The sequence below is a fragment of the Amia ocellicauda genome, unplaced genomic scaffold (assembly GCF_036373705.1).
Source record: "Amia ocellicauda isolate fAmiCal2 unplaced genomic scaffold, fAmiCal2.hap1 HAP1_SCAFFOLD_238, whole genome shotgun sequence".
NCBI classification, from domain to species: domain Eukaryota; kingdom Metazoa; phylum Chordata; class Actinopteri; order Amiiformes; family Amiidae; genus Amia; species Amia ocellicauda.
The window spans coordinates 29,575-55,706 of NW_027102801.1; the positions used below are offsets into that span (position 1 = coordinate 29,575).

The 26,132-nt window shown below is 54.3% G+C and overlaps 42 non-coding genes across 42 annotated transcripts; all 42 read right to left on the reverse strand.

The window, feature by feature from the left end:
- Positions 1-2,620: 2,620 nt before the first annotated feature.
- Positions 2,621-2,811, reverse strand: LOC136726014 (U2 spliceosomal RNA). Its single transcript, XR_010807860.1, has one exon. It is a non-coding gene; the product is annotated as a U2 spliceosomal RNA (small nuclear RNA).
- Positions 2,812-2,987: 176 nt separating this feature from the next.
- Positions 2,988-3,103, reverse strand: LOC136726050 (U5 spliceosomal RNA). Its single transcript, XR_010807892.1, has one exon. It is a non-coding gene; the product is annotated as a U5 spliceosomal RNA (small nuclear RNA).
- Positions 3,104-3,535: 432 nt separating this feature from the next.
- LOC136726016 (U2 spliceosomal RNA) lies at positions 3,536-3,726 on the reverse strand. The gene has a single exon (XR_010807861.1). It is a non-coding gene; the product is annotated as a U2 spliceosomal RNA (small nuclear RNA).
- Positions 3,727-3,902: 176 nt separating this feature from the next.
- On the reverse strand, positions 3,903-4,018 carry LOC136726051 (U5 spliceosomal RNA). The gene has a single exon (XR_010807893.1). It is a non-coding gene; the product is annotated as a U5 spliceosomal RNA (small nuclear RNA).
- Positions 4,019-4,486: 468 nt separating this feature from the next.
- Positions 4,487-4,677, reverse strand: LOC136726017 (U2 spliceosomal RNA). The gene has a single exon (XR_010807862.1). It is a non-coding gene; the product is annotated as a U2 spliceosomal RNA (small nuclear RNA).
- Positions 4,678-8,880: 4,203 nt separating this feature from the next.
- LOC136726018 (U2 spliceosomal RNA) lies at positions 8,881-9,071 on the reverse strand. The gene has a single exon (XR_010807863.1). It is a non-coding gene; the product is annotated as a U2 spliceosomal RNA (small nuclear RNA).
- Positions 9,072-9,247: 176 nt separating this feature from the next.
- LOC136726052 (U5 spliceosomal RNA) lies at positions 9,248-9,363 on the reverse strand. Its single transcript, XR_010807894.1, has one exon. It is a non-coding gene; the product is annotated as a U5 spliceosomal RNA (small nuclear RNA).
- Positions 9,364-9,823: 460 nt separating this feature from the next.
- Positions 9,824-10,014, reverse strand: LOC136726019 (U2 spliceosomal RNA). The gene has a single exon (XR_010807864.1). It is a non-coding gene; the product is annotated as a U2 spliceosomal RNA (small nuclear RNA).
- Positions 10,015-10,190: 176 nt separating this feature from the next.
- Positions 10,191-10,306, reverse strand: LOC136726053 (U5 spliceosomal RNA). Its single transcript, XR_010807895.1, has one exon. It is a non-coding gene; the product is annotated as a U5 spliceosomal RNA (small nuclear RNA).
- A 426-nt stretch (positions 10,307-10,732) lies between these two features.
- Positions 10,733-10,923, reverse strand: LOC136726020 (U2 spliceosomal RNA). The gene has a single exon (XR_010807865.1). It is a non-coding gene; the product is annotated as a U2 spliceosomal RNA (small nuclear RNA).
- A 174-nt stretch (positions 10,924-11,097) lies between these two features.
- Positions 11,098-11,213, reverse strand: LOC136726041 (U5 spliceosomal RNA). Its single transcript, XR_010807884.1, has one exon. It is a non-coding gene; the product is annotated as a U5 spliceosomal RNA (small nuclear RNA).
- Positions 11,214-11,677: 464 nt separating this feature from the next.
- Positions 11,678-11,867, reverse strand: LOC136726039 (U2 spliceosomal RNA). The gene has a single exon (XR_010807882.1). It is a non-coding gene; the product is annotated as a U2 spliceosomal RNA (small nuclear RNA).
- Positions 11,868-12,043: 176 nt separating this feature from the next.
- On the reverse strand, positions 12,044-12,159 carry LOC136726054 (U5 spliceosomal RNA). Its single transcript, XR_010807896.1, has one exon. It is a non-coding gene; the product is annotated as a U5 spliceosomal RNA (small nuclear RNA).
- Positions 12,160-12,619: 460 nt separating this feature from the next.
- Positions 12,620-12,810, reverse strand: LOC136726022 (U2 spliceosomal RNA). The gene has a single exon (XR_010807867.1). It is a non-coding gene; the product is annotated as a U2 spliceosomal RNA (small nuclear RNA).
- Positions 12,811-12,986: 176 nt separating this feature from the next.
- On the reverse strand, positions 12,987-13,102 carry LOC136726055 (U5 spliceosomal RNA). Its single transcript, XR_010807897.1, has one exon. It is a non-coding gene; the product is annotated as a U5 spliceosomal RNA (small nuclear RNA).
- A 462-nt stretch (positions 13,103-13,564) lies between these two features.
- Positions 13,565-13,755, reverse strand: LOC136726023 (U2 spliceosomal RNA). Its single transcript, XR_010807868.1, has one exon. It is a non-coding gene; the product is annotated as a U2 spliceosomal RNA (small nuclear RNA).
- Positions 13,756-13,931: 176 nt separating this feature from the next.
- LOC136726056 (U5 spliceosomal RNA) lies at positions 13,932-14,047 on the reverse strand. The gene has a single exon (XR_010807898.1). It is a non-coding gene; the product is annotated as a U5 spliceosomal RNA (small nuclear RNA).
- A 459-nt stretch (positions 14,048-14,506) lies between these two features.
- LOC136726024 (U2 spliceosomal RNA) lies at positions 14,507-14,697 on the reverse strand. Its single transcript, XR_010807869.1, has one exon. It is a non-coding gene; the product is annotated as a U2 spliceosomal RNA (small nuclear RNA).
- A 176-nt stretch (positions 14,698-14,873) lies between these two features.
- On the reverse strand, positions 14,874-14,989 carry LOC136726058 (U5 spliceosomal RNA). Its single transcript, XR_010807900.1, has one exon. It is a non-coding gene; the product is annotated as a U5 spliceosomal RNA (small nuclear RNA).
- A 462-nt stretch (positions 14,990-15,451) lies between these two features.
- On the reverse strand, positions 15,452-15,642 carry LOC136726025 (U2 spliceosomal RNA). The gene has a single exon (XR_010807870.1). It is a non-coding gene; the product is annotated as a U2 spliceosomal RNA (small nuclear RNA).
- A 176-nt stretch (positions 15,643-15,818) lies between these two features.
- Positions 15,819-15,934, reverse strand: LOC136726060 (U5 spliceosomal RNA). The gene has a single exon (XR_010807901.1). It is a non-coding gene; the product is annotated as a U5 spliceosomal RNA (small nuclear RNA).
- A 464-nt stretch (positions 15,935-16,398) lies between these two features.
- On the reverse strand, positions 16,399-16,589 carry LOC136726027 (U2 spliceosomal RNA). Its single transcript, XR_010807871.1, has one exon. It is a non-coding gene; the product is annotated as a U2 spliceosomal RNA (small nuclear RNA).
- A 176-nt stretch (positions 16,590-16,765) lies between these two features.
- Positions 16,766-16,881, reverse strand: LOC136726061 (U5 spliceosomal RNA). The gene has a single exon (XR_010807902.1). It is a non-coding gene; the product is annotated as a U5 spliceosomal RNA (small nuclear RNA).
- A 464-nt stretch (positions 16,882-17,345) lies between these two features.
- On the reverse strand, positions 17,346-17,536 carry LOC136726028 (U2 spliceosomal RNA). Its single transcript, XR_010807872.1, has one exon. It is a non-coding gene; the product is annotated as a U2 spliceosomal RNA (small nuclear RNA).
- A 176-nt stretch (positions 17,537-17,712) lies between these two features.
- LOC136726062 (U5 spliceosomal RNA) lies at positions 17,713-17,828 on the reverse strand. The gene has a single exon (XR_010807903.1). It is a non-coding gene; the product is annotated as a U5 spliceosomal RNA (small nuclear RNA).
- A 461-nt stretch (positions 17,829-18,289) lies between these two features.
- Positions 18,290-18,480, reverse strand: LOC136726029 (U2 spliceosomal RNA). Its single transcript, XR_010807873.1, has one exon. It is a non-coding gene; the product is annotated as a U2 spliceosomal RNA (small nuclear RNA).
- Positions 18,481-18,656: 176 nt separating this feature from the next.
- LOC136726063 (U5 spliceosomal RNA) lies at positions 18,657-18,772 on the reverse strand. Its single transcript, XR_010807904.1, has one exon. It is a non-coding gene; the product is annotated as a U5 spliceosomal RNA (small nuclear RNA).
- Positions 18,773-19,233: 461 nt separating this feature from the next.
- Positions 19,234-19,422, reverse strand: LOC136726040 (U2 spliceosomal RNA). Its single transcript, XR_010807883.1, has one exon. It is a non-coding gene; the product is annotated as a U2 spliceosomal RNA (small nuclear RNA).
- Positions 19,423-19,598: 176 nt separating this feature from the next.
- LOC136726002 (U5 spliceosomal RNA) lies at positions 19,599-19,714 on the reverse strand. Its single transcript, XR_010807849.1, has one exon. It is a non-coding gene; the product is annotated as a U5 spliceosomal RNA (small nuclear RNA).
- Positions 19,715-20,176: 462 nt separating this feature from the next.
- LOC136726030 (U2 spliceosomal RNA) lies at positions 20,177-20,367 on the reverse strand. The gene has a single exon (XR_010807874.1). It is a non-coding gene; the product is annotated as a U2 spliceosomal RNA (small nuclear RNA).
- Positions 20,368-20,543: 176 nt separating this feature from the next.
- Positions 20,544-20,659, reverse strand: LOC136726003 (U5 spliceosomal RNA). Its single transcript, XR_010807850.1, has one exon. It is a non-coding gene; the product is annotated as a U5 spliceosomal RNA (small nuclear RNA).
- Positions 20,660-21,117: 458 nt separating this feature from the next.
- LOC136726031 (U2 spliceosomal RNA) lies at positions 21,118-21,308 on the reverse strand. Its single transcript, XR_010807875.1, has one exon. It is a non-coding gene; the product is annotated as a U2 spliceosomal RNA (small nuclear RNA).
- A 176-nt stretch (positions 21,309-21,484) lies between these two features.
- On the reverse strand, positions 21,485-21,600 carry LOC136726005 (U5 spliceosomal RNA). The gene has a single exon (XR_010807851.1). It is a non-coding gene; the product is annotated as a U5 spliceosomal RNA (small nuclear RNA).
- A 459-nt stretch (positions 21,601-22,059) lies between these two features.
- Positions 22,060-22,250, reverse strand: LOC136726032 (U2 spliceosomal RNA). The gene has a single exon (XR_010807876.1). It is a non-coding gene; the product is annotated as a U2 spliceosomal RNA (small nuclear RNA).
- A 176-nt stretch (positions 22,251-22,426) lies between these two features.
- LOC136726006 (U5 spliceosomal RNA) lies at positions 22,427-22,542 on the reverse strand. Its single transcript, XR_010807852.1, has one exon. It is a non-coding gene; the product is annotated as a U5 spliceosomal RNA (small nuclear RNA).
- A 460-nt stretch (positions 22,543-23,002) lies between these two features.
- Positions 23,003-23,193, reverse strand: LOC136726034 (U2 spliceosomal RNA). The gene has a single exon (XR_010807878.1). It is a non-coding gene; the product is annotated as a U2 spliceosomal RNA (small nuclear RNA).
- Positions 23,194-23,369: 176 nt separating this feature from the next.
- Positions 23,370-23,485, reverse strand: LOC136726007 (U5 spliceosomal RNA). The gene has a single exon (XR_010807853.1). It is a non-coding gene; the product is annotated as a U5 spliceosomal RNA (small nuclear RNA).
- Positions 23,486-23,944: 459 nt separating this feature from the next.
- Positions 23,945-24,135, reverse strand: LOC136726035 (U2 spliceosomal RNA). The gene has a single exon (XR_010807879.1). It is a non-coding gene; the product is annotated as a U2 spliceosomal RNA (small nuclear RNA).
- Positions 24,136-24,311: 176 nt separating this feature from the next.
- Positions 24,312-24,427, reverse strand: LOC136726009 (U5 spliceosomal RNA). Its single transcript, XR_010807855.1, has one exon. It is a non-coding gene; the product is annotated as a U5 spliceosomal RNA (small nuclear RNA).
- A 460-nt stretch (positions 24,428-24,887) lies between these two features.
- On the reverse strand, positions 24,888-25,078 carry LOC136726036 (U2 spliceosomal RNA). The gene has a single exon (XR_010807880.1). It is a non-coding gene; the product is annotated as a U2 spliceosomal RNA (small nuclear RNA).
- Positions 25,079-25,254: 176 nt separating this feature from the next.
- LOC136726010 (U5 spliceosomal RNA) lies at positions 25,255-25,370 on the reverse strand. Its single transcript, XR_010807856.1, has one exon. It is a non-coding gene; the product is annotated as a U5 spliceosomal RNA (small nuclear RNA).
- Positions 25,371-25,831: 461 nt separating this feature from the next.
- LOC136726038 (U2 spliceosomal RNA) lies at positions 25,832-26,022 on the reverse strand. Its single transcript, XR_010807881.1, has one exon. It is a non-coding gene; the product is annotated as a U2 spliceosomal RNA (small nuclear RNA).
- Between the last annotated feature and the right edge of the window lie 110 nt (positions 26,023-26,132).

The window sequence follows — 26,132 nt, forward strand, 5'->3', positions numbered from 1 at the left end:
GCGCTAGCACCCATCATTTCAATCATTTGCCTCACCGCTTGATCCTCTAGGAAGACTATGGGGGGGGCTCGGCTCCCGCCACCCGGTAAGGCGGGCAAAACTCCACTGGGCTCAGGGCCCGTGGTGCTGGAGGTTCTCCCTGGTTCCTTTGAGGCCGAGGCCCGACGAACAGATGGCAGGGCAGAGGCTTTATGTACAACTGGGGAGAAAACTGTATAGACCCCGCTAGTCGTTCTTTTAACTAATGGTGGGGGAGGGGGTGGTCTCTCCCTTCCCGGCTGTCTGCCGCCGCAGGCCTCCTCCCCCAGCGCCAGTGACCTTGCCATCACGTCCCTGATGTCTTTCTGGGAAAGGACACTGGCGCCGACTCTCGTCTCCTGAGGACCTGCGGCTCTCCCACTACTGCCGGGAGGGCATACCTGACCCCTCCCCTGGGAGAGTCTCAGTTGTGGGGCAGGAGGAATGTTATTTCTAGGGGGCCTCTCATCTACCAGGCTGCCCACTCGGGGCAGTGGAGAAGGCCCACCACTCTCCTCTCCGGAGTCAGAGTGGGGCGTATAAAAATTAGAGGGAGGGGACTCTGGAGCGGGGGAGGAGCCGGCAGGGGGGGGAGAATCTGCAGAATGAATCCTCTTTTTCATCATGCCCCCCCTACCCATGCTCCTCTTCTCAGCCCTCCTTCTCTTCCCCGCTACCACTGTCCACTCTCCCTCTGCCTCCACTTCTGACCCAGAGTCAGAGAGGGAGCCTATGAGGCTCCTGAGGATTGTTTCCTCTCTACCCCCATCTTGGGGTATCACCTTTGGAGGAGCCTCCGCTTGGTTTTCTCTCTCTCCACCACCCCCGAGGGCCCGCGCCCTATTTGCATAGGAGGAGGGACAATTTCTAAAGAGGTGCCCTCCCCCACCGCACAGGTTGCAGGCCCTCTCCTGCTTGCAGGCCCTGGTCTGATGTTCCCCGCCGCAGACCTTGCACTTAACAACGGTACAGGCTGCGGCTAAATGACCCAGGGCCCCGCAGTTCCTACATAATTTGGGCATGCCATGATAAAAGACAAGCCCCCTATTTGCTCCTAAAACCACGGTGCTTGGTAGATGGCGTACTCCGCCGATGGCGGCCACTTCCACCTGCAGGCGCACCTGCCACCGCCGAGCACCGGTCCAGACCCCATCCTCATCATTAACTCTCCTACTTTCAGACAGGATCTCACAGTGTCTCCTCAGCCATACTTCTACGTCATACTCTGCCACTGCTTCATTGTAAAACTGAATAGTTACAATTTTAATCTCTCTATCTGTCAGGGCGTCGACCACAAAGTCATTCAGGGGCATGCTGTCTTTTTTTTCCCTATACAGGTTCCAAAAACTCTCCAGCACTTGAGGGTTCTTAAAGCTCACCTCGAACACGTCCCTAGGTCCAGGCAGTTTTACCACACAGTTCAGCTCAGAAGGGGCAAAGCCCAGGCCCCTCTGCAGCACGGACCTGCTGAACTCCAGCCGGGTGAGGGCCGCGGTCTCGGCTCCAGCCTCACGGCTGAAGCGCACCGCATTATGGCGCCTCACACCGGCGGTTCGCTGGGCCATGCTGCACTTTCCTACCTTGGAGAAGGGTCGGGAGGCTCTCAATCCGGAGGTCGGGGCAAGTCCACCTGGCTGGGGAGCAGCTTCCACCTCCGGGGCTCTTGCAGGGAGCGGGCCTTGCGGGGAGAAGTCCGGGCCCTGGCTGCAGGAGGCCTCCCTCAGGGACGTTGCCGATCGGCCTGGTCGGTCCCTGGAATCCGAGGCCTCTCCTGGATCCTGGCTGGTGACGTCAGCGGGGAGCAGTCCTGGTCAGGCCGGGCTCCGGGTAGATGGTCGGCCGGGCTTCTGGTTGGGACCCACTCCGTGAGGAGTCCTCCGACCCCTCTGGCTAGGTCCCCTGTCGCTCCCGGTCCGTCCCAATCTCCACTCGCCTCGGCCTCCGGACCGCTCCAAGGACCCAGGACTCTGCAGCTCTGTCAACCGGCACCTCCCCGTCTCGTCTGGTCTGGCCTGATGGATCAGCTCCCTGCAAGGAAAAAAGAAAGACTGTCAGATACAGCTCAAAAAGCCCCCTGCTGGACAAAGGTTTCTCTCGCTATTGGAGGGAAACCCGAGTCCAAGATGCTTCCAACCAGCTCCTGGGTGCTCCCTGCGGCCGCAGGCCATGCTCCAGACAGCCGGGAGGGAGGGGGGGGGAGAGGGGGGGAGAGAGAGAGAGAGAGAGAGAGAGAGAGAGAGAGAGAGAGAGAGAGAGAGAGAGAGAGAGAGAGAGAGAGAGAGAGAGAGAGAGAGACACACACACACACACACACACTGTTCAATGTGCACACAAGAGAGAGCTCAAAATCATGGACATACAGATCAAAATCGATTCACAATATGAATACTACAATTGTTCATTTCCTGTGTCTTCCTAGCCCAGTCGGCGAGGGAGCTCAGCACCGTGCTGTGCCTTTCTCTGCCTCTCCCTTTACTGCCAGGTCAGTGATGACATCACAGAACTCATCGCTCGGCAGGCTGCAATGACATCACAAAGCACGTACATTCTATCACGGCAGGCAGGCTTTTTTGTCTTTCTTTCAACCCAAGAATGATAAGGAGGTGCGTGCACCTTTCCCGGAAACACTGCAATACCGGGCCGATGCGTAAAGCGGGTGGAGCAAGCTCCCTCTCCGACTCCCCGTTGCAAAAATCCGTTTAATATGTTGTCCCCACATGGGGGACGTATCAGATATTAAACTGATAAGAACAGATACTACACTTGATCTTAGCCAAAAGGCCGAGAAGCGATACCTGCAATGGGCTCCCCCCAGAACGCCAGCGGCACAGGCCAGGAGGTAGCACCCCAGGAGGGGGCGCCACCGGCAGGGCTGCTACCGCTGCTGGGTACCCTAGCAAGCTTATTTGCTTGACATTGACCACCTCCACCTTATATGCCTGATCTGCTGTTCACCTGGATCACAGCTCCGCCCCAACAGGGCAGAGCCTCCCAAAAAATGGTACAAACTCATCCATGTCCCCCTCCACGGAATGCTTTAGTAAAAGGCGAAAGCGTTATGCGTATTGAAGGGAAACCCGAGTCCAAGATGCTTCCAACCAGCTCCTGGGTGCTCCCTGCGGCCGCAGGCCATGCTCCAGACAGCCGGGAGGGAGGGGGGGGGAGAGAGAGAGAGAGAGAGAGAGAGAGAGAGAGAGAGAGAGAGAGACACACACACACACACACACACACTGTTCAATGTGCACACAAGAGAGAGCTCAAAATCATGGACATACAGATCAAAATCGATTCACAATATGAATACTACAATTGTTCATTTCCTGTGTCTTCCTAGCCCAGTCGGCGAGGGAGCTCAGCACCGTGCTGTGCCTTTCTCTGCCTCTCCCTTTACTGCCAGGTCAGTGATGACATCACAGAACTCATCGCTCGGCAGGCTGCAATGACATCACAAAGCACGTACATTCTATCACGGCAGGCAGGCTTTTTTGTCTTTCTTTCAACCCAAGAATGATAAGGAGGTGCGTGCACCTTTCCCGGAAACACTGCAATACCGGGCCGATGCGTAAAGCGGGTGGAGCAAGCTCCCTCTCCGACTCCCCGTTGCAAAAATCCGTTTAATATGTTGTCCCCACATGGGGGACGTATCAGATATTAAACTGATAAGAACAGATACTACACTTGATCTTAGCCAAAAGGCCGAGAAGCGATACCTGCAATGGGCTCCCCCCAGAACGCCAGCGGCACAGGCCAGGAGGTAGCACCCCAGGAGAGGGCGCCACCGGCAGGGCTGCTACCGCTGCTGGGTACCCTAGCAAGCTTATTTGCTTGACATTGACCACCTCCACCTTATATGCCTGATCTGCTGTTCACCTGGATCACAGCTCCGCCCCAACAGGGCAGAGCCTCCCAAAAAATGGTACAAACTCATCCATGTCCCCCTCCACGGAATGCTTTAGTAAAAGGCGAAAGCGTTATGCGTATTGAAGGGAAACCCGAGTCCAAGATGCTTCCAACCAGCTCCTGGGTGCTCCCTGCGGCCGCAGGCCATGCTCCAGACAGCCGGGAGGGAGGGGGGGGGAGAGGGGGGGAGAGAGAGAGAGAGAGAGAGAGAGAGAGAGAGAGAGAGAGAGAGAGAGAGAGAGAGAGAGAGAGACACACACACACACACACACACACACACACTGTTCAATGTGCACACAAGAGAGAGCTCAAAATCATGGACATACAGATCAAAATCGATTCACAATATGAATACTACAATTGTTCATTTCCTGTGTCTTCCTAGCCCAGTCGGCGAGGGAGCTCAGCACCGTGCTGTGCCTTTCTCTGCCTCTCCCTTTACTGCCAGGTCAGTGATGACATCACAGAACTCATCGCTCGGCAGGCTGCAATGACATCACAAAGCACGTACATTCTATCACGGCAGGCAGGCTTTTTTGTCTTTCTTTCAACCCAAGAATGATAAGGAGGTGCGTGCACCTTTCCCGGAAACACTGCAATACCGGGCCGATGCGTAAAGCGGGTGGAGCAAGCTCCCTCTCCGACTCCCCGTTGCAAAAATCCGTTTAATATGTTGTCCCCACATGGGGGACGTATCAGATATTAAACTGATAAGAACAGATACTACACTTGATCTTAGCCAAAAGGCCGAGAAGCGATACCTGCAATGGGCTCCCCCCAGAACGCCAGCGGCACAGGCCAGGAGGTAGCACCCCAGGAGAGGGCGCCACCGGCAGGGCTGCTACCGCTGCTGGGTACCCTAGCAAGCTTATTTGCTTGACATTGACCACCTCCACCTTATATGCCTGATCTGCTGTTCACCTGGATCACAGCTCCGCCCCAACAGGGCAGATCTCTGGATCCTCCTCCTCCTCCTCGTCCCCCTCATTGCGGGACTCCAACAGGGACAGAAAGTGATGGATCAGATTTTGATCCACCACCTTCTGGTCGTACAACTCCCTGTAGAAATCCCGCACCACTGTCTCAACAGCCTCTCTGCCCTCCACCTCTTGCCCCGAGGAGTCGATCATGGAGGACATTGCAGGCCGCCTCTCCTTCGTTTTCTTGAAGAAGAAGCGGCTGCATTTCTCATCGTCCTCCATGATGCGGACCCTGGAAAGGACCTTGATCTTCTCTTGCTCCTCCCGATAGAGGGCGGAGAGACTCAGTTTGACCCGGGCCACCTCCTCAGCTAGGTCGAAGCCTCTGAGCTGTAAAAGACTCAGGCGCTGGAGGCGGGCGTTTAGATGGGAATATCTCGCCCGCCTCTCGCGAGCTTTCCGTTTCCCCAGCTGAATGAAGTAGCCCTTGGTTCTTTTCTTCATCATCTCCCACCACTCTATGGGAGAATCAAAAAGGTCCTTCAGGGTCCTCCACTCCTCGAGGCGTCTGTTAAAGGTCTTAATCACACGAGGGTCATCGAGCAGAGAGGTGTTGAGCTTCCAGACCCCAGGCCCCGACTCCCGTGTGCTCGGAATGAGCACCTCTGTCGTCAGGAGCCTGTGGTCTGAAAAGAAGACCGCCTCCGAAGACATAGCGGTCCTCTCCAGTGGCTTGCTGAGGAGGACGAGATCTATCCTGGAGAAGGAGGAGCCAGAAGAACTCACCCAGGTGAACAAGGGGACCAGGTCCCGACCTGCGTCGCAGAGTTCAAAGTCCTCCACGAACGCAGCGAGGTCCCTGCTGGATCTATCGTTGCGGGGCTTACTCCGGTCTACATCCCTCAGAGCACAGTTGAAATCACCTGAAATGATAACTGGCAAGGTGCCGATCAGGAGCGGGCGTAGCTGAGGGAGAAAGAGGACTCTCTCTCTCTGGCTGGTGGGGGCATAGACATTGACCAGCCTCAATACAGCCCCCTTGTATTTAAAATCGAGGCTGGCCAGTCTGCCCGCCTCTATAACCTTGAATGTTTTAACTATTAAGAAGGGGTTTTTCAGGAGTACGGCAATCCCGTCCGCTCGGGACACATTGGACCCCGACCAGAAGGATTCTCCTAGGGTCCAAGTGTCCCGGAGATCTTTGTATTCTTTTTGGAACGGGATGCCGCACTCCTGCAAACAGATAATATCCGCCTTCATTCCAGCCAGAGAGTTTAAAACATCGGTCCTCTTTTTCACCTCAGCAATGCTCCTCACATTAATTGAAATAATAGTTAATGCCATAATGGCTGTGAGGGCAATTACCCGCTCCGTAACAATCATGTAAAGAAACCTTTCTCTTCCCCACTCCTCTCTTCTCCCTCACCTAGCTTAGCGCTAGCACCCATCATTTCAATCATTTGCCTCACCGCTTGATCCTCTAGGAAGACTATGGGGGGGGCTCGGCTCCCGCCACCCGGTAAGGCGGGCAAAACTCCACTGGGCTCAGGGCCCGTGGTGCTGGAGGTTCTCCCTGGTTCCTTTGAGGCCGAGGCCCGACGAACAGATGGCAGGGCAGAGGCTTTATGTACAACTGGGGAGAAAACTGTATAGACCCCGCTAGTCGTTCTTTTAACTAATGGTGGGGGAGGGGGTGGTCTCTCCCTTCCCGGCTGTCTGCCGCCGCAGGCCTCCTCCCCCAGCGCCAGTGACCTTGCCATCACGTCCCTGATGTCTTTCTGGGAAAGGACACTGGCGCCGACTCTCGTCTCCTGAGGACCTGCGGCTCTCCCACTACTGCCGGGAGGGCATACCTGACCCCTCCCCTGGGAGAGTCTCAGTTGTGGGGCAGGAGGAATGTTATTTCTAGGGGGCCTCTCATCTACCAGGCTGCCCACTCGGGGCAGTGGAGAAGGCCCACCACTCTCCTCTCCGGAGTCAGAGTGGGGCGTATAAAAATTAGAGGGAGGGGACTCTGGAGCGGGGGAGGAGCCGGCAGGGGGGGGAGAATCTGCAGAATGAATCCTCTTTTTCATCATGCCCCCCCTACCCATGCTCCTCTTCTCAGCCCTCCTTCTCTTCCCCGCTACCACTGTCCACTCTCCCTCTGCCTCCACTTCTGACCCAGAGTCAGAGAGGGAGCCTATGAGGCTCCTGAGGATTGTTTCCTCTCTACCCCCATCTTGGGGTATCACCTTTGGAGGAGCCTCCGCTTGGTTTTCTCTCTCTCCACCACCCCCGAGGGCCCGCGCCCTATTTGCATAGGAGGAGGGACAATTTCTAAAGAGGTGCCCTCCCCCACCGCACAGGTTGCAGGCCCTCTCCTGCTTGCAGGCCCTGGTCTGATGTTCCCCGCCGCAGACCTTGCACTTAACAACGGTACAGGCTGCGGCTAAATGACCCAGGGCCCCGCAGTTCCTACATAATTTGGGCATGCCATGATAAAAGACAAGCCCCCTATTTGCTCCTAAAACCACGGTGCTTGGTAGATGGCGTACTCCGCCGATGGCGGCCACTTCCACCTGCAGGCGCACCTGCCACCGCCGAGCACCGGTCCAGACCCCATCCTCATCATTAACTCTCCTACTTTCAGACAGGATCTCACAGTGTCTCCTCAGCCATACTTCTACGTCGTACTCTGCCACTGCTTCGTTGTAAAACTGAATAGTTACAATTTTGATCTCTCTATCTGTCAGGGCGTCGACCACAAAGTCATTCAGGGGCATGCTGTCTTTTTTCTCCCTATACAGGTTCCAAAAACTCTCCAGCACTTGAGGGTTCTTAAAGCTCACCTCGAACACGTCCCTAGGTCCAGGCAGTTTTACCACACAGTTCAGCTCAGAAGGGGCAAAGCCCAGGCCCCTCTGCAGCACGGACCTGCTGAACTCCAGCCGGGTGAGGGCCGCGGTCTCGGCTCCAGCCTCACGGCTGAAGCGCACCGCATTATGGCGCCTCACACCGGCGGTTCGCTGGGCCATGCTGCACTTTCCTACCTTGGAGAAGGGTCGGGAGGCTCTCAATCCGGAGGTCGGGGCAAGTCCACCTGGCTGGGGAGCAGCTTCCACCTCCGGGGCTCTTGCAGGGAGCGGGCCTTGCGGGGAGAAGTCCGGGCCCTGGCTGCAGGAGGCCTCCCTCAGGGACGTTGCCGATCGGCCTGGTCGGTCCCTGGAATCCGAGGCCTCTCCTGGATCCTGGCTGGTGACGTCAGCGGGGAGCAGTCCTGGTCAGGCCGGGCTCCGGGTAGATGGTCGGCCGGGCTTCTGGATGGGACCCACTCCGTGAGGAGTCCTCCGACCCCTCTGGCTAGGTCCCCTGTCGCTCCCGGTCCGTCCCAATCTCCACTCGCCTCGGCCTCCGGACCGCTCCAAGGACCCAGGACTCTGCAGCTCTGTCAACCGGCACCTCCCCGTCTCGTCTGGTCTGGCCTGATGGATCAGCTCCCTGCAAGGAAAAAAGAAGACTGTCAAGTACAGTTCAAAAGCCCCCTGCTGGACAAAGGTTTCTCTCGCTATTGGAGGGAAACCCGAGTCCAAGATGCTTCCAACCAGCTCCTGGGTGCTCCCTGCGGCCGCAGGCCATGCTCCAGACAGCCGGGAGGGAGGGGGGGGGAGAGGGGGGGAGAGAGAGAGAGAGAGAGAGAGAGAGAGAGAGAGAGAGAGAGAGAGAGAGAGAGAGAGAGAGAGAGAGAGAGAGACACACACACACACACACACACACTGTTCAATGTGCACACAAGAGAGAGCTCAAAATCATGGACATACAGATCAAAATCGATTCACAATATGAATACTACAATTGTTCATTTCCTGTGTCTTCCTAGCCCAGTCGGCGAGGGAGCTCAGCACCGTGCTGTGCCTTTCTCTGCCTCTCCCTTTACTGCCAGGTCAGTGATGACATCACAGAACTCATCGCTCGGCAGGCTGCAATGACATCACAAAGCACGTACATTCTATCACGGCAGGCAGGCTTTTTTGTCTTTCTTTCAACCCAAGAATGATAAGGAGGTGCGTGCACCTTTCCCGGAAACACTGCAATACCGGGCCGATGCGTAAAGCGGGTGGAGCAAGCTCCCTCTCCGACTCCCCGTTGCAAAAATCCGTTTAATATGTTGTCCCCACATGGGGGACGTATCAGATATTAAACTGATAAGAACAGATACTACACTTGATCTTAGCCAAAAGGCCGAGAAGCGATACCTGCAATGGGCTCCCCCCAGAACGCCAGCGGCACAGGCCAGGAGGTAGCACCCCAGGAGGGGGCGCCACCGGCAGGGCTGCTACCGCTGCTGGGTACCCTAGCAAGCTTATTTGCTTGACATTGACCACCTCCACCTTATATGCCTGATCTGCTGTTCACCTGGATCACAGCTCCGCCCCAACAGGGCAGAGCCTCCCAAAAAATGGTACAAACTCATCCATGTCCCCCTCCACGGAATGCTTTAGTAAAAGGCGAAAGCGTTATGCGTATTGAAGGGAAACCCGAGTCCAAGATGCTTCCAACCAGCTCCTGGGTGCTCCCTGCGGCCGCAGGCCATGCTCCAGACAGCCGGGAGGGAGGGGGGGGGAGAGGGGGGGAGAGAGAGAGAGAGAGAGAGAGAGAGAGAGAGAGAGAGAGAGAGAGAGAGAGAGAGAGAGAGACACACACACACACACACACACACTGTTCAATGTGCACACAAGAGAGAGCTCAAAATCATGGACATACAGATCAAAATCGATTCACAATATGAATACTACAATTGTTCATTTCCTGTGTCTTCCTAGCCCAGTCGGCGAGGGAGCTCAGCACCGTGCTGTGCCTTTCTCTGCCTCTCCCTTTACTGCCAGGTCAGTGATGACATCACAGAACTCATCGCTCGGCAGGCTGCAATGACATCACAAAGCACGTACATTCTATCACGGCAGGCAGGCTTTTTTGTCTTTCTTTCAACCCAAGAATGATAAGGAGGTGCGTGCACCTTTCCCGGAAACACTGCAATACCGGGCCGATGCGTAAAGCGGGTGGAGCAAGCTCCCTCTCCGACTCCCCGTTGCAAAAATCCGTTTAATATGTTGTCCCCACATGGGGGACGTATCAGATATTAAACTGATAAGAACAGATACTACACTTGATCTTAGCCAAAAGGCCGAGAAGCGATACCTGCAATGGGCTCCCCCCAGAACGCCAGCGGCACAGGCCAGGAGGTAGCACCCCAGGAGGGGGCGCCACCGGCAGGGCTGCTACCGCTGCTGGGTACCCTAGCAAGCTTATTTGCTTGACATTGACCACCTCCACCTTATATGCCTGATCTGCTGTTCACCTGGATCACAGCTCCGCCCCAACAGGGCAGAGCCTCCCAAAAAATGGTACAAACTCATCCATGTCCCCCTCCACGGAATGCTTTAGTAAAAGGCGAAAGCGTTATGCGTATTGAAGGGAAACCCGAGTCCAAGATGCTTCCAACCAGCTCCTGGGTGCTCCCTGCGGCCGCAGGCCATGCTCCAGACAGCCGGGAGGGAGGGGGGGGGAGAGGGGGGGAGAGAGAGAGAGAGAGAGAGAGAGAGAGAGAGAGAGAGAGACACACACACACACACACACACTGTTCAATGTGCACACAAGAGAGAGCTCAAAATCATGGACATACAGATCAAAATCGATTCACAATATGAATACTACAATTGTTCATTTCCTGTGTCTTCCTAGCCCAGTCGGCGAGGGAGCTCAGCACCGTGCTGTGCCTTTCCCTTTACTGCCAGGTCAGTGATGACATCACAGAACTCATCGCTCGGCAGGCTGCAATGACATCACAAAGCACGTACATTCTATCACGGCAGGCAGGCTTTTTTGTCTTTCTTTCAACCCAAGAATGATAAGGAGGTGCGTGCACCTTTCCCGGAAACACTGCAATACCGGGCCGATGCGTAAAGCGGGTGGAGCAAGCTCCCTCTCCGACTCCCCGTTGCAAAAATCCGTTTAATATGTTGTCCCCACATGGGGGACGTATCAGATATTAAACTGATAAGAACAGATACTACACTTGATCTTAGCCAAAAGGCCGAGAAGCGATACCTGCAATGGGCTCCCCCCAGAACGCCAGCGGCACAGGCCAGGAGGTAGCACCCCAGGAGGGGGCGCCACCGGCAGGGCTGCTACCGCTGCTGGGTACCCTAGCAAGCTTATTTGCTTGAACATTGACCACCTCCACCTTATATGCCTGATCTGCTGTTCACCTGGATCACAGCTCCGCCCCAACAGGGCAGAGCCTAAAAAATGGTACAAACTCATCCATGTCCCCCTCCACGGAATGCTTTAGTAAAAGGCGAAAGCGTTATGCGTATTGAAGGGAAACCCGAGTCCAAGATGCTTCCAACCAGCTCCTGGGTGCTCCCTGCGGCCGCAGGCCATGCTCCAGACAGCCGGGAGGGAGGGGGGGGGAGAGGGGGGGAGAGAGAGAGAGAGAGAGAGAGAGAGAGAGAGAGAGAGAGAGAGAGAGAGAGAGAGAGAGAGAGAGACACACACACACACACACACACACTGTTCAATGTGCACACAAGAGAGAGCTCAAAATCATGGACATACAGATCAAAATCGATTCACAATATGAATACTACAATTGTTCATTTCCTGTGTCTTCCTAGCCCAGTCGGCGAGGGAGCTCAGCACCGTGCTGTGCCTTTCTCTGCCTCTCCCTTTACTGCCAGGTCAGTGATGACATCACAGAACTCATCGCTCGGCAGGCTGCAATGACATCACAAAGCACGTACATTCTATCACGGCAGGCAGGCTTTTTTGTCTTTCTTTCAACCCAAGAATGATAAGGAGGTGCGTGCACCTTTCCCGGAAACACTGCATACCGGGCCGATGCGTAAAGCGGGTGGAGCAAGCTCCCTCTCCGACTCCCCGTTGCAAAAATCCGTTTAATATGTTGTCCCCACATGGGGGACGTATCAGATATTAAACTGATAAGAACAGATACTACACTTGATCTTAGCCAAAAGGCCGAGAAGCGATACCTGCAATGGGCTCCCCCCAGAACGCCAGCGGCACAGGCCAGGAGGTAGCACCCCAGGAGGGGGCGCCACCGGCAGGGCTGCTACCGCTGCTGGGTACCCTAGCAAGCTTATTTGCTTGACATTGACCACCTCCACCTTATATGCCTGATCTGCTGTTCACCTGGATCACAGCTCCGCCCCAACAGGGCAGAGCCTCCCAAAAAATGGTACAAACTCATCCATGTCCCCCTCCACGGAATGCTTTAGTAAAAGGCGAAAGCGTTATGCGTATTGAAGGGAAACCCGAGTCCAAGATGCTTCCAACCAGCTCCTGGGTGCTCCCTGCGGCCGCAGGCCATGCTCCAGACAGCCGGGAGGGAGGGGGGGGGAGAGGGGGGAGAGAGAGAGAGAGAGAGAGAGAGAGAGAGAGAGAGAGAGAGAGAGAGAGAGAGAGAGAGAGAGAGCACACACACACACACACACACTGTTCAATGTGCACACAAGAGAGAGCTCAAAATCATGGACATACAGATCAAAATCGATTCACAATATGAATACTACAATTGTTCATTTCCTGTGTCTTCCTAGCCCAGTCGGCGAGGGAGCTCAGCACCGTGCTGTGCCTTTCTCTGCCTCTCCCTTTACTGCCAGGTCAGTGATGACATCACAGAACTCATCGCTCGGCAGGCTGCAATGACATCACAAAGCACGTACATTCTATCACGGCAGGCAGGCTTTTTTGTCTTTCTTTCAACCCAAGAATGATAAGGAGGTGCGTGCACCTTTCCCGGAAACACTGCAATACCGGGCCGATGCGTAAAGCGGGTGGAGCAAGCTCCCTCTCCGACTCCCCGTTGCAAAAATCCGTTTAATATGTTGTCCCCACATGGGGGACGTATCAGATATTAAACTGATAAGAACAGATACTACACTTGATCTTAGCCAAAAGGCCGAGAAGCGATACCTGCAATGGGCTCCCCCCAGAACGCCAGCGGCACAGGCCAGGAGGTAGCACCCCAGGAGGGGGCGCCACCGGCAGGGCTGCTACCGCTGCTGGGTACCCTAGCAAGCTTATTTGCTTGACATTGACCACCTCCACCTTATATGCCTGATCTGCTGTTCACCTGGATCACAGCTCCGCCCCAACAGGGCAGAGCCTCCCAAAAAATGGTACAAACTCATCCATGTCCCCCTCCACGGAATGCTTTAGTAAAAGGCGAAAGCGTTATGCGTATTGAAGGGAAACCCGAGTCCAAGATGCTTCCAACCAGCTCCTGGGTGCTCCCTGCGGCCGCAGGCCATGCTCCAGACAGCCGGGAGGGAGGGGGGGGGAGAGGGGGGGAGAGAGAGAGAGAGAGAGAGAGAGAGAGAGAGAGAGAGAGAGAGAGAGAGAGAGAGAGAGAGAGAGACACACACACACACACACACACTGTTCAATGTGCACACAAGAGAGAGCTCAAAATCATGGACATACAGATCAAAATCGATTCACAATATGAATACTACAATTGTTCATTTCCTGTGTCTTCCTAGCCCAGTCGGCGAGGGAGCTCAGCACCGTGCTGTGCCTTTCTCTGCCTCTCCCTTTACTGCCAGGTCAGTGATGACATCACAGAACTCATCGCTCGGCAGGCTGCAATGACATCACAAAGCACGTACATTCTATCACGGCAGGCAGGCTTTTTTGTCTTTCTTTCAACCCAAGAATGATAAGGAGGTGCGTGCACCTTTCCCGGAAACACTGCAATACCGGGCCGATGCGTAAAGCGGGTGGAGCAAGCTCCCTCTCCGACTCCCCGTTGCAAAAATCCGTTTAATATGTTGTCCCCACATGGGGGACGTATCAGATATTAAACTGATAAGAACAGATACTACACTTGATCTTAGCCAAAAGGCCGAGAAGCGATACCTGCAATGGGCTCCCCCCAGAACGCCAGCGGCACAGGCCAGGAGGTAGCACCCCAGGAGGGGGCGCCACCGGCAGGGCTGCTACCGCTGCTGGGTACCCTAGCAAGCTTATTTGCTTGACATTGACCACCTCCACCTTATATGCCTGATCTGCTGTTCACCTGGATCACAGCTCCGCCCCAACAGGGCAGAGCCTCCCAAAAAATGGTACAAACTCATCCATGTCCCCCTCCACGGAATGCTTTAGTAAAAGGCGAAAGCGTTATGCGTATTGAAGGGAAACCCGAGTCCAAGATGCTTCCAACCAGCTCCTGGGTGCTCCCTGCGGCCGCAGGCCATGCTCCAGACAGCCGGGAGGGAGGGGGGGGGAGAGGGGGGAGAGAGAGAGAGAGAGAGAGAGAGAGAGAGAGAGAGAGAGAGAGAGAGAGAGAGAGAGAGAGAGACACACACACACACACACACACTGTTCAATGTGCACACAAGAGAGAGCTCAAAATCATGGACATACAGATCAAAATCGATTCACAATATGAATACTACAATTGTTCATTTCCTGTGTCTTCCTAGCCCAGTCGGCGAGGGAGCTCAGCACCGTGCTGTGCCTTTCTCTGCCTCTCCCTTTACTGCCAGGTCAGTGATGACATCACAGAACTCATCGCTCGGCAGGCTGCAATGACATCACAAAGCACGTACATTCTATCACGGCAGGCAGGCTTTTTTGTCTTTCTTTCAACCCAAGAATGATAAGGAGGTGCGTGCACCTTTCCCGGAAACACTGCAATACCGGGCCGATGCGTAAAGCGGGTGGAGCAAGCTCCCTCTCCGACTCCCCGTTGCAAAAATCCGTTTAATATGTTGTCCCCACATGGGGGACGTATCAGATATTAAACTGATAAGAACAGATACTACACTTGATCTTAGCCAAAAGGCCGAGAAGCGATACCTGCAATGGGCTCCCCCCAGAACGCCAGCGGCACAGGCCAGGAGGTAGCACCCCAGGAGGGGGCGCCACCGGCAGGGCTGCTACCGCTGCTGGGTACCCTAGCAAGCTTATTTGCTTGACATTGACCACCTCCACCTTATATGCCTGATCTGCTGTTCACCTGGATCACAGCTCCGCCCCAACAGGGCAGAGCCTCCCAAAAAATGGTACAAACTCATCCATGTCCCCCTCCACGGAATGCTTTAGTAAAAGGCGAAAGCGTTATGCGTATTGAAGGGAAACCCGAGTCCAAGATGCTTCCAACCAGCTCCTGGGTGCTCCCTGCGGCCGCAGGCCATGCTCCAGACAGCCGGGAGGGAGGGGGGGGGAGAGGGGGGGAGAGAGAGAGAGAGAGAGAGAGAGAGAGAGAGAGAGAGAGAGAGAGAGAGAGAGAGAGAGAGAGACACACACACACACACACACACACTGTTCAATGTGCACACAAGAGAGAGCTCAAAATCATGGACATACAGATCAAAATCGATTCACAATATGAATACTACAATTGTTCATTTCCTGTGTCTTCCTAGCCCAGTCGGCGAGGGAGCTCAGCACCGTGCTGTGCCTTTCTCTGCCTCTCCCTTTACTGCCAGGTCAGTGATGACATCACAGAACTCATCGCTCGGCAGGCTGCAATGACATCACAAAGCACGTACATTCTATCACGGCAGGCAGGCTTTTTTGTCTTTCTTTCAACCCAAGAATGATAAGGAGGTGCGTGCACCTTTCCCGGAAACACTGCAATACCGGGCCGATGCGTAAAGCGGGTGGAGCAAGCTCCCTCTCCGACTCCCCGTTGCAAAAATCCGTTTAATATGTTGTCCCCACATGGGGGACGTATCAGATATTAAACTGATAAGAACAGATACTACACTTGATCTTAGCCAAAAGGCCGAGAAGCGATACCTGCAATGGGCTCCCCCCAGAACGCCAGCGGCACAGGCCAGGAGGTAGCACCCCAGGAGGGGGCGCCACCGGCAGGGCTGCTACCGCTGCTGGGTACCCTAGCAAGCTTATTTGCTTGACATTGACCACCTCCACCTTATATGCCTGATCTGCTGTTCACCTGGATCACAGCTCCGCCCCAACAGGGCAGAGCCTCCCAAAAAATGGTACAAACTCATCCATGTCCCCCTCCACGGAATGCTTTAGTAAAAGGCGAAAGCGTTATGCGTATTGAAGGGAAACCCGAGTCCAAGATGCTTCCAACCAGCTCCTGGGTGCTCCCTGCGGCCGCAGGCCATGCTCCAGACAGCCGGGAGGGAGGGGGGGGGAGAGGGGGGGAGAGAGAGAGAGAGAGAGAGAGAGAGAGAGAGAGAGAGAGAGAGAGAGAGAGAGAGAGAGAGAGAGAGACACACACACACACACACACACTGTTCAATGTGCACACAAGAGAGAGCTCAAAATCATGGACATACAGATCAAAATCGATTCACAATATGAATACTACAATTGTTCATTTCCTGTGTCTTCCTAGCCCAGTCGGCGAGGGAGCTCAGCACCGTGCTGTGCCTTTCTCTGCCTCTCCCTTTACTGCCAGGTCAGTGATGACATCACAGAACTCATCGCTCGGCAGGCTGCAATGACATCACAAAGCACGTACATTCTATCACGGCAGGCAGGCTTTTTTGTCTTTCTTTCAACCCAAGAATGATAAGGAGGTGCGTGCACCTTTCCCGGAAACACTGCAATACCGGGCCGATGCGTAAAGCGGGTGGAGCAAGCTCCCTCTCCGACTCCCCGTTGCAAAAATCCGTTTAATATGTTGTCCCCACATGGGGGACGTATCAGATATTAAACTGATAAGAACAGATACTACACTTGATCTTAGCCAAAAGGCCGAGAAGCGATACCTGCAATGGGCTCCCCCCAGAACGCCAGCGGCACAGGCCAGGAGGTAGCACCCCAGGAGGGGGCGCCACCGGCAGGGCTGCTACCGCTGCTGGGTACCCTAGCAAGCTTATTTGCTTGACATTGACCACCTCCACCTTATATGCCTGATCTGCTGTTCACCTGGATCACAGCTCCGCCCCAACAGGGCAGAGCCTCCCAAAAAATGGTACAAACTCATCCATGTCCCCCTCCACGGAATGCTTTAGTAAAAGGCGAAAGCGTTATGCGTATTGAAGGGAAACCCGAGTCCAAGATGCTTCCAACCAGCTCCTGGGTGCTCCCTGCGGCCGCAGGCCATGCTCCAGACAGCCGGGAGGGAGGGGGGGGGAGAGGGGGGGAGAGAGAGAGAGAGAGAGAGAGAGAGAGAGAGAGAGAGAGAGAGAGAGAGAGAGAGAGAGAGAGAGAGACACACACACACACACACACACTGTTCAATGTGCACACAAGAGAGAGCTCAAAATCATGGACATACAGATCAAAATCGATTCACAATATGAATACTACAATTGTTCATTTCCTGTGTCTTCCTAGCCCAGTCGGCGAGGGAGCTCAGCACCGTGCTGTGCCTTTCTCTGCCTCTCCCTTTACTGCCAGGTCAGTGATGACATCACAGAACTCATCGCTCGGCAGGCTGCAATGACATCACAAAGCACGTACATTCTATCACGGCAGGCAGGCTTTTTTGTCTTTCTTTCAACCCAAGAATGATAAGGAGGTGCGTGCACCTTTCCCGGAAACACTGCAATACCGGGCCGATGCGTAAAGCGGGTGGAGCAAGCTCCCTCTCCGACTCCCCGTTGCAAAAATCCGTTTAATATGTTGTCCCCACATGGGGGACGTATCAGATATTAAACTGATAAGAACAGATACTACACTTGATCTTAGCCAAAAGGCCGAGAAGCGATACCTGCAATGGGCTCCCCCCAGAACGCCAGCGGCACAGGCCAGGAGGTAGCACCCCAGGAGGGGGCGCCACCGGCAGGGCTGCTACCGCTGCTGGGTACCCTAGCAAGCTTATTTGCTTGACATTGACCACCTCCACCTTATATGCCTGATCTGCTGTTCACCTGGATCACAGCTCCGCCCCAACAGGGCAGAGCCTCCCAAAAAATGGTACAAACTCATCCATGTCCCCCTCCACGGAATGCTTTAGTAAAAGGCGAAAGCGTTATGCGTATTGAAGGGAAACCCGAGTCCAAGATGCTTCCAACCAGCTCCTGGGTGCTCCCTGCGGCCGCAGGCCATGCTCCAGACAGCCGGGAGGGAGGGGGGGGGAGAGGGGGGAGAGAGAGAGAGAGAGAGAGAGAGAGAGAGAGAGAGAGAGAGAGAGAGAGAGAGAGAGAGAGAGAGACACACACACACACACACACACTGTTCAATGTGCACACAAGAGAGAGCTCAAAATCATGGACATACAGATCAAAATCGATTCACAATATGAATACTACAATTGTTCATTTCCTGTGTCTTCCTAGCCCAGTCGGCGAGGGAGCTCAGCACCGTGCTGTGCCTTTCTCTGCCTCTCCCTTTACTGCCAGGTCAGTGATGACATCACAGAACTCATCGCTCGGCAGGCTGCAATGACATCACAAAGCACGTACATTCTATCACGGCAGGCAGGCTTTTTTGTCTTTCTTTCAACCCAAGAATGATAAGGAGGTGCGTGCACCTTTCCCGGAAACACTGCAATACCGGGCCGATGCGTAAAGCGGGTGGAGCAAGCTCCCTCTCCGACTCCCCGTTGCAAAAATCCGTTTAATATGTTGTCCCCACATGGGGGACGTATCAGATATTAAACTGATAAGAACAGATACTACACTTGATCTTAGCCAAAAGGCCGAGAAGCGATACCTGCAATGGGCTCCCCCCAGAACGCCAGCGGCACAGGCCAGGAGGTAGCACCCCAGGAGGGGGCGCCACCGGCAGGGCTGCTACCGCTGCTGGGTACCCTAGCAAGCTTATTTGCTTGACATTGACCACCTCCACCTTATATGCCTGATCTGCTGTTCACCTGGATCACAGCTCCGCCCCAACAGGGCAGAGCCTCCCAAAAAATGGTACAAACTCATCCATGTCCCCCTCCACGGAATGCTTTAGTAAAAGGCGAAAGCGTTATGCGTATTGAAGGGAAACCCGAGTCCAAGATGCTTCCAACCAGCTCCTGGGTGCTCCCTGCGGCCGCAGGCCATGCTCCAGACAGCCGGGAGGGAGGGGGGGGGAGAGGGGGGAGAGAGAGAGAGAGAGAGAGAGAGAGAGAGAGAGAGAGAGAGAGAGAGAGAGAGAGAGAGAGAGACACACACACACACACACACACACTGTTCAATGTGCACACAAGAGAGAGCTCAAAATCATGGACATACAGATCAAAATCGATTCACAATATGAATACTACAATTGTTCATTTCCTGTGTCTTCCTAGCCCAGTCGGCGAGGGAGCTCAGCACCGTGCTGTGCCTTTCTCTGCCTCTCCCTTTACTGCCAGGTCAGTGATGACATCACAGAACTCATCGCTCGGCAGGCTGCAATGACATCACAAAGCACGTACATTCTATCACGGCAGGCAGGCTTTTTTGTCTTTCTTTCAACCCAAGAATGATAAGGAGGTGCGTGCACCTTTCCCGGAAACACTGCAATACCGGGCCGATGCGTAAAGCGGGTGGAGCAAGCTCCCTCTCCGACTCCCCGTTGCAAAAATCCGTTTAATATGTTGTCCCCACATGGGGGACGTATCAGATATTAAACATAAGAACAGATACTACACTTGATCTTAGCCAAAAGGCCGAGAAGCGATACCTGCAATGGGCTCCCCCCAGAACGCCAGCGGCACAGGCCAGGAGGTAGCACCCCAGGAGGGGGCGCCACCGGCAGGGCTGCTACCGCTGCTGGGTACCCTAGCAAGCTTATTTGCTTGACATTGACCACCTCCACCTTATATGCCTGATCTGCTGTTCACCTGGATCACAGCTCCGCCCCAACAGGGCAGAGCCTCCCAAAAAATGGTACAAACTCATCCATGTCCCCCTCCACGGAATGCTTTAGTAAAAGGCGAAAGCGTTATGCGTATTGAAGGGAAACCCGAGTCCAAGATGCTTCCAACCAGCTCCTGGGTGCTCCCTGCGGCCGCAGGCCATGCTCCAGACAGCCGGGAGGGAGGGGGGGGGAGAGGGGGGAGAGAGAGAGAGAGAGAGAGAGAGAGAGAGAGAGAGAGAGAGAGAGAGAGAGAGAGAGAGAGAGAGAGCACACACACACACACACACACTGTTCAATGTGCACACAAGAGAGAGCTCAAAATCATGGACATACAGATCAAAATCGATTCACAATATGAATACTACAATTGTTCATTTCCTGTGTCTTCCTAGCCCAGTCGGCGAGGGAGCTCAGCACCGTGCTGTGCCTTTCTCTGCCTCTCCCTTTACTGCCAGGTCAGTGATGACATCACAGAACTCATCGCTCGGCAGGCTGCAATGACATCACAAAGCACGTACATTCTATCACGGCAGGCAGGCTTTTTTGTCTTTCTTTCAACCCAAGAATGATAAGGAGGTGCGTGCACCTTTCCCGGAAACACTGCAATACCGGGCCGATGCGTAAAGCGGGTGGAGCAAGCTCCCTCTCCGACTCCCCGTTGCAAAAATCCGTTTAATATGTTGTCCCCACATGGGGGACGTATCAGATATTAAACTGATAAGAACAGATACTACACTTGATCTTAGCCAAAAGGCCGAGAAGCGATACCTGCAATGGGCTCCCCCCAGAACGCCAGCGGCACAGGCCAGGAGGTAGCACCCCAGGAGGGGGCGCCACCGGCAGGGCTGCTACCGCTGCTGGGTACCCTAGCAAGCTTATTTGCTTGACATTGACCACCTCCACCTTATATGCCTGATCTGCTGTTCACCTGGATCACAGCTCCGCCCCAACAGGGCAGAGCCTCCCAAAAAATGGTACAAACTCATCCATGTCCCCCTCCACGGAATGCTTTAGTAAAAGGCGAAAGCGTTATGCGTATTGAAGGGAAACCCGAGTCCAAGATGCTTCCAACCAGCTCCTGGGTGCTCCCTGCGGCCGCAGGCCATGCTCCAGACAGCCGGGAGGGAGGGGGGGGGAGAGGGGGGGAGAGAGAGAGAGAGAGAGAGAGAGAGAGAGAGAGAGAGAGAGAGAGAGAGAGAGAGAGAGACACACACACACACACACACACACTGTTCAATGTGCACACAAGAGAGAGCTCAAAATCATGGACATACAGATCAAAATCGATTCACAATATGAATACTACAATTGTTCATTTCCTGTGTCTTCCTAGCCCAGTCGGCGAGGGAGCTCAGCACCGTGCTGTGCCTTTCTCTGCCTCTCCCTTTACTGCCAGGTCAGTGATGACATCACAGAACTCATCGCTCGGCAGGCTGCAATGACATCACAAAGCACGTACATTCTATCACGGCAGGCAGGCTTTTTTGTCTTTCTTTCAACCCAAGAATGATAAGGAGGTGCGTGCACCTTTCCCGGAAACACTGCAATACCGGGCCGATGCGTAAAGCGGGTGGAGCAAGCTCCCTCTCCGACTCCCCGTTGCAAAAATCCGTTTAATATGTTGTCCCCACATGGGGGACGTATCAGATATTAAACTGATAAGAACAGATACTACACTTGATCTTAGCCAAAAGGCCGAGAAGCGATACCTGCAATGGGCTCCCCCCAGAACGCCAGCGGCACAGGCCAGGAGGTAGCACCCCAGGAGGGGGCGCCACCGGCAGGGCTGCTACCGCTGCTGGGTACCCTAGCAAGCTTATTTGCTTGACATTGACCACCTCCACCTTATATGCCTGATCTGCTGTTCACCTGGATCACAGCTCCGCCCCAACAGGGCAGAGCCTCCCAAAAAATGGTACAAACTCATCCATGTCCCCCTCCACGGAATGCTTTAGTAAAAGGCGAAAGCGTTATGCGTATTGAAGGGAAACCCGAGTCCAAGATGCTTCCAACCAGCTCCTGGGTGCTCCCTGCGGCCGCAGGCCATGCTCCAGACAGCCGGGAGGGAGGGGGGGGGAGAGGGGGGAGAGAGAGAGAGAGAGAGAGAGAGAGAGAGAGAGAGAGAGAGAGAGAGAGAGAGAGAGAGAGAGAGAGAGACACACACACACACACTGTTCAATGTGCACACAAGAGAGAGCTCAAAATCATGGACATACAGATCAAAATCGATTCACAATATGAATACTACAATTGTTCATTTCCTGTGTCTTCCTAGCCCAGTCGGCGAGGGAGCTCAGCACCGTGCTGTGCCTTTCTCTGCCTCTCCCTTTACTGCCAGGTCAGTGATGACATCACAGAACTCATCGCTCGGCAGGCTGCAATGACATCACAAAGCACGTACATTCTATCACGGCAGGCAGGCTTTTTTGTCTTTCTTTCAACCCAAGAATGATAAGGAGGTGCGTGCACCTTTCCCGGAAACACTGCAATACCGGGCCGATGCGTAAAGCGGGTGGAGCAAGCTCCCTCTCCGACTCCCCGTTGCAAAAATCCGTTTAATATGTTGTCCCCACATGGGGGACGTATCAGATATTAAACTGATAAGAACAGATACTACACTTGATCTTAGCCAAAAGGCCGAGAAGCGATACCTGCAATGGGCTCCCCCCAGAACGCCAGCGGCACAGGCCAGGAGGTAGCACCCCAGGAGGGGGCGCCACCGGCAGGGCTGCTACCGCTGCTGGGTACCCTAGCAAGCTTATTTGCTTGACATTGACCACCTCCACCTTATATGCCTGATCTGCTGTTCACCTGGATCACAGCTCCGCCCCAACAGGGCAGAGCCTCCCAAAAAATGGTACAAACTCATCCATGTCCCCCTCCACGGAATGCTTTAGTAAAAGGCGAAAGCGTTATGCGTATTGAAGGGAAACCCGAGTCCAAGATGCTTCCAACCAGCTCCTGGGTGCTCCCTGCGGCCGCAGGCCATGCTCCAGACAGCCGGGAGGGAGGGGGGGGGAGAGGGGGGGAGAGAGAGAGAGAGAGAGAGAGAGAGAGAGAGAGAGAGAGAGAGAGAGAGAGAGAGAGAGAGAGAGACACACACACACACACACACTGTTCAATGTGCACACAAGAGAGAGCTCAAAATCATGGACATACAGATCAAAATCGATTCACAATATGAATACTACAATTGTTCATTTCCTGTGTCTTCCTAGCCCAGTCGGCGAGGGAGCTCAGCACCGTGCTGTGCCTTTCTCTGCCTCTCCCTTTACTGCCAGGTCAGTGATGACATCACAGAACTCATCGCTCGGCAGGCTGCAATGACATCACAAAGCACGTACATTCTATCACGGCAGGCAGGCTTTTTTGTCTTTCTTTCAACCCAAGAATGATAAGGAGGTGCGTGCACCTTTCCCGGAAACACTGCAATACCGGGCCGATGCGTAAAGCGGGTGGAGCAAGCTCCCTCTCCGACTCCCCGTTGCAAAAATCCGTTTAATATGTTGTCCCCACATGGGGGACGTATCAGATATTAAACTGATAAGAACAGATACTACACTTGATCTTAGCCAAAAGGCCGAGAAGCGATACCTGCAATGGGCTCCCCCCAGAACGCCAGCGGCACAGGCCAGGAGGTAGCACCCCAGGAGGGGGCGCCACCGGCAGGGCTGCTACCGCTGCTGGGTACCCTAGCAAGCTTATTTGCTTGACATTGACCACCTCCACCTTATATGCCTGATCTGCTGTTCACCTGGATCACAGCTCCGCCCCAACAGGGCAGAGCCTCCCAAAAAATGGTACAAACTCATCCATGTCCCCCTCCACGGAATGCTTTAGTAAAAGGCGAAAGCGTTATGCGTATTGAAGGGAAACCCGAGTCCAAGATGCTTCCAACCAGCTCCTGGGTGCTCCCTGCGGCCGCAGGCCATGCTCCAGACAGCCGGGAGGGAGGGGGGGGGAGAGGGGGGAGAGAGAGAGAGAGAGAGAGAGAGAGAGAGAGAGAGAGAGAGAGAGAGAGAGAGAGAGAGAGAGACACACACACACACACACACACTGTTCAATGTGCACACAAGAGAGAGCTCAAAATCATGGACATACAGATCAAAATCGATTCACAATATGAATACTACAATTGTTCATTTCCTGTGTCTTCCTAGCCCAGTCGGCGAGGGAGCTCAGCACCGTGCTGTGCCTTTCTCTGCCTCTCCCTTTACTGCCAGGTCAGTGATGACATCACAGAACTCATCGCTCGGCAGGCTGCAATGACATCACAAAGCACGTACATTCTATCACGGCAGGCAGGCTTTTTTGTCTTTCTTTCAACCCAAGAATGATAAGGAGGTGCGTGCACCTTTCCCGGAAACACTGCAATACCGGGCCGATGCGTAAAGCGGGTGGAGCAAGCTCCCTCTCCGACTCCCCGTTGCAAAAATCCGTTTAATATGTTGTCCCCACATGGGGGACGTATCAGATATTAAACTGATAAGAACAGATACTACACTTGATCTTAGCCAAAAGGCCGAGAAGCGATACCTGCAATGGGCTCCCCCCAGAACGCCAGCGGCACAGGCCAGGAGGTAGCACCCCAGGAGGGGGCGCCACCGGCAGGGCTGCTACCGCTGCTGGGTACCCTAGCAAGCTTATTTGCTTGACATTGACCACCTCCACCTTATATGCCTGATCTGCTGTTCACCTGGATCACAGCTCCGCCCCAACAGGGCAGAGCCTCCCAAAAAATGGTACAAACTCATCCATGTCCCCCTCCACGGAATGCTTTAGTAAAAGGCGAAAGCGTTATGCGTATTGAAGGGAAACCCGAGTCCAAGATGCTTCCAACCAGCTCCTGGGTGCTCCCTGCGGCCGCAGGCCATGCTCCAGACAGCCGGGAGGGAGGGGGGGGGAGAGGGGGGGAGAGAGAGAGAGAGAGAGAGAGAGAGAGAGAGAGAGAGAGAGAGAGAGAGAGAGAGAGAGAGAGAGACACACACACACACACACACTGTTCAATGTGCACACAAGAGAGAGCTCAAAATCATGGACATACAGATCAAAATCGATTCACAATATGAATACTACAATTGTTCATTTCCTGTGTCTTCCTAGCCCAGTCGGCGAGGGAGCTCAGCACCGTGCTGTGCCTTTCTCTGCCTCTCCCTTTACTGCCAGGTCAGTGATGACATCACAGAACTCATCGCTCGGCAGGCTGCAATGACATCACAAAGCACGTACATTCTATCACGGCAGGCAGGCTTTTTTGTCTTTCTTTCAACCCAAGAATGATAAGGAGGTGCGTGCACCTTTCCCGGAAACACTGCAATACCGGGCCGATGCGTAAAGCGGGTGGAGCAAGCTCCCTCTCCGACTCCCCGTTGCAAAAATCCGTTTAATATGTTGTCCCCACATGGGGGACGTATCAGATATTAAACTGATAAGAACAGATACTACACTTGATCTTAGCCAAAAGGCCGAGAAGCGATACCTGCAATGGGCTCCCCCCAGAACGCCAGCGGCACAGGCCAGGAGGTAGCACCCCAGGAGGGGGCGCCACCGGCAGGGCTGCTACCGCTGCTGGGTACCCTAGCAAGCTTATTTGCTTGACATTGACCACCTCCACCTTATATGCCTGATCTGCTGTTCACCTGGATCACAGCTCCGCCCCAACAGGGCAGAGCCTCCCAAAAAATGGTACAAACTCATCCATGTCCCCCTCCACGGAATGCTTTAGTAAAAGGCGAAAGCGTTATGCGTATTGAAGGGAAACCCGAGTCCAAGATGCTTCCAACCAGCTCCTGGGTGCTCCCTGCGGCCGCAGGCCATGCTCCAGACAGCCGGGAGGGAGGGGGGGGGAGAGGGGGGAGAGAGAGAGAGAGAGAGAGAGAGAGAGAGAGAGAGAGAGAGAGAGAGAGAGAGAGAGAGAGAGAGACACACACACACACACACACACTGTTCAATGTGCACACAAGAGAGAGCTCAAAATCATGGACATACAGATCAAAATCGATTCACAATATGAATACTACAATTGTTCATTTCCTGTGTCTTCCTAGCCCAGTCGGCGAGGGAGCTCAGCACCGTGCTGTGCCTTTCTCTGCCTCTCCCTTTACTGCCAGGTCAGTGATGACATCACAGAACTCATCGCTCGGCAGGCTGCAATGACATCACAAAGCACGTACATTCTATCACGGCAGGCAGGCTTTTTTGTCTTTCTTTCAACCCAAGAATGATAAGGAGGTGCGTGCACCTTTCCCGGAAACACTGCAATACCGGGCCGATGCGTAAAGCGGGTGGAGCAAGCTCCCTCTCCGACTCCCCGTTGCAAAAATCCGTTTAATATGTTGTCCCCACATGGGGGACGTATCAGATATTAAACTGATAAGAACAGATACTACACTTGATCTTAGCCAAAAGGCCGAGAAGCGATACCTGCAATGGGCTCCCCCCAGAACGCCAGCGGCACAGGCCAGGAGGTAGCACCCCAGGAGGGGGCGCCACCGGCAGGGCTGCTACCGCTGCTGGGTACCCTAGCAAGCT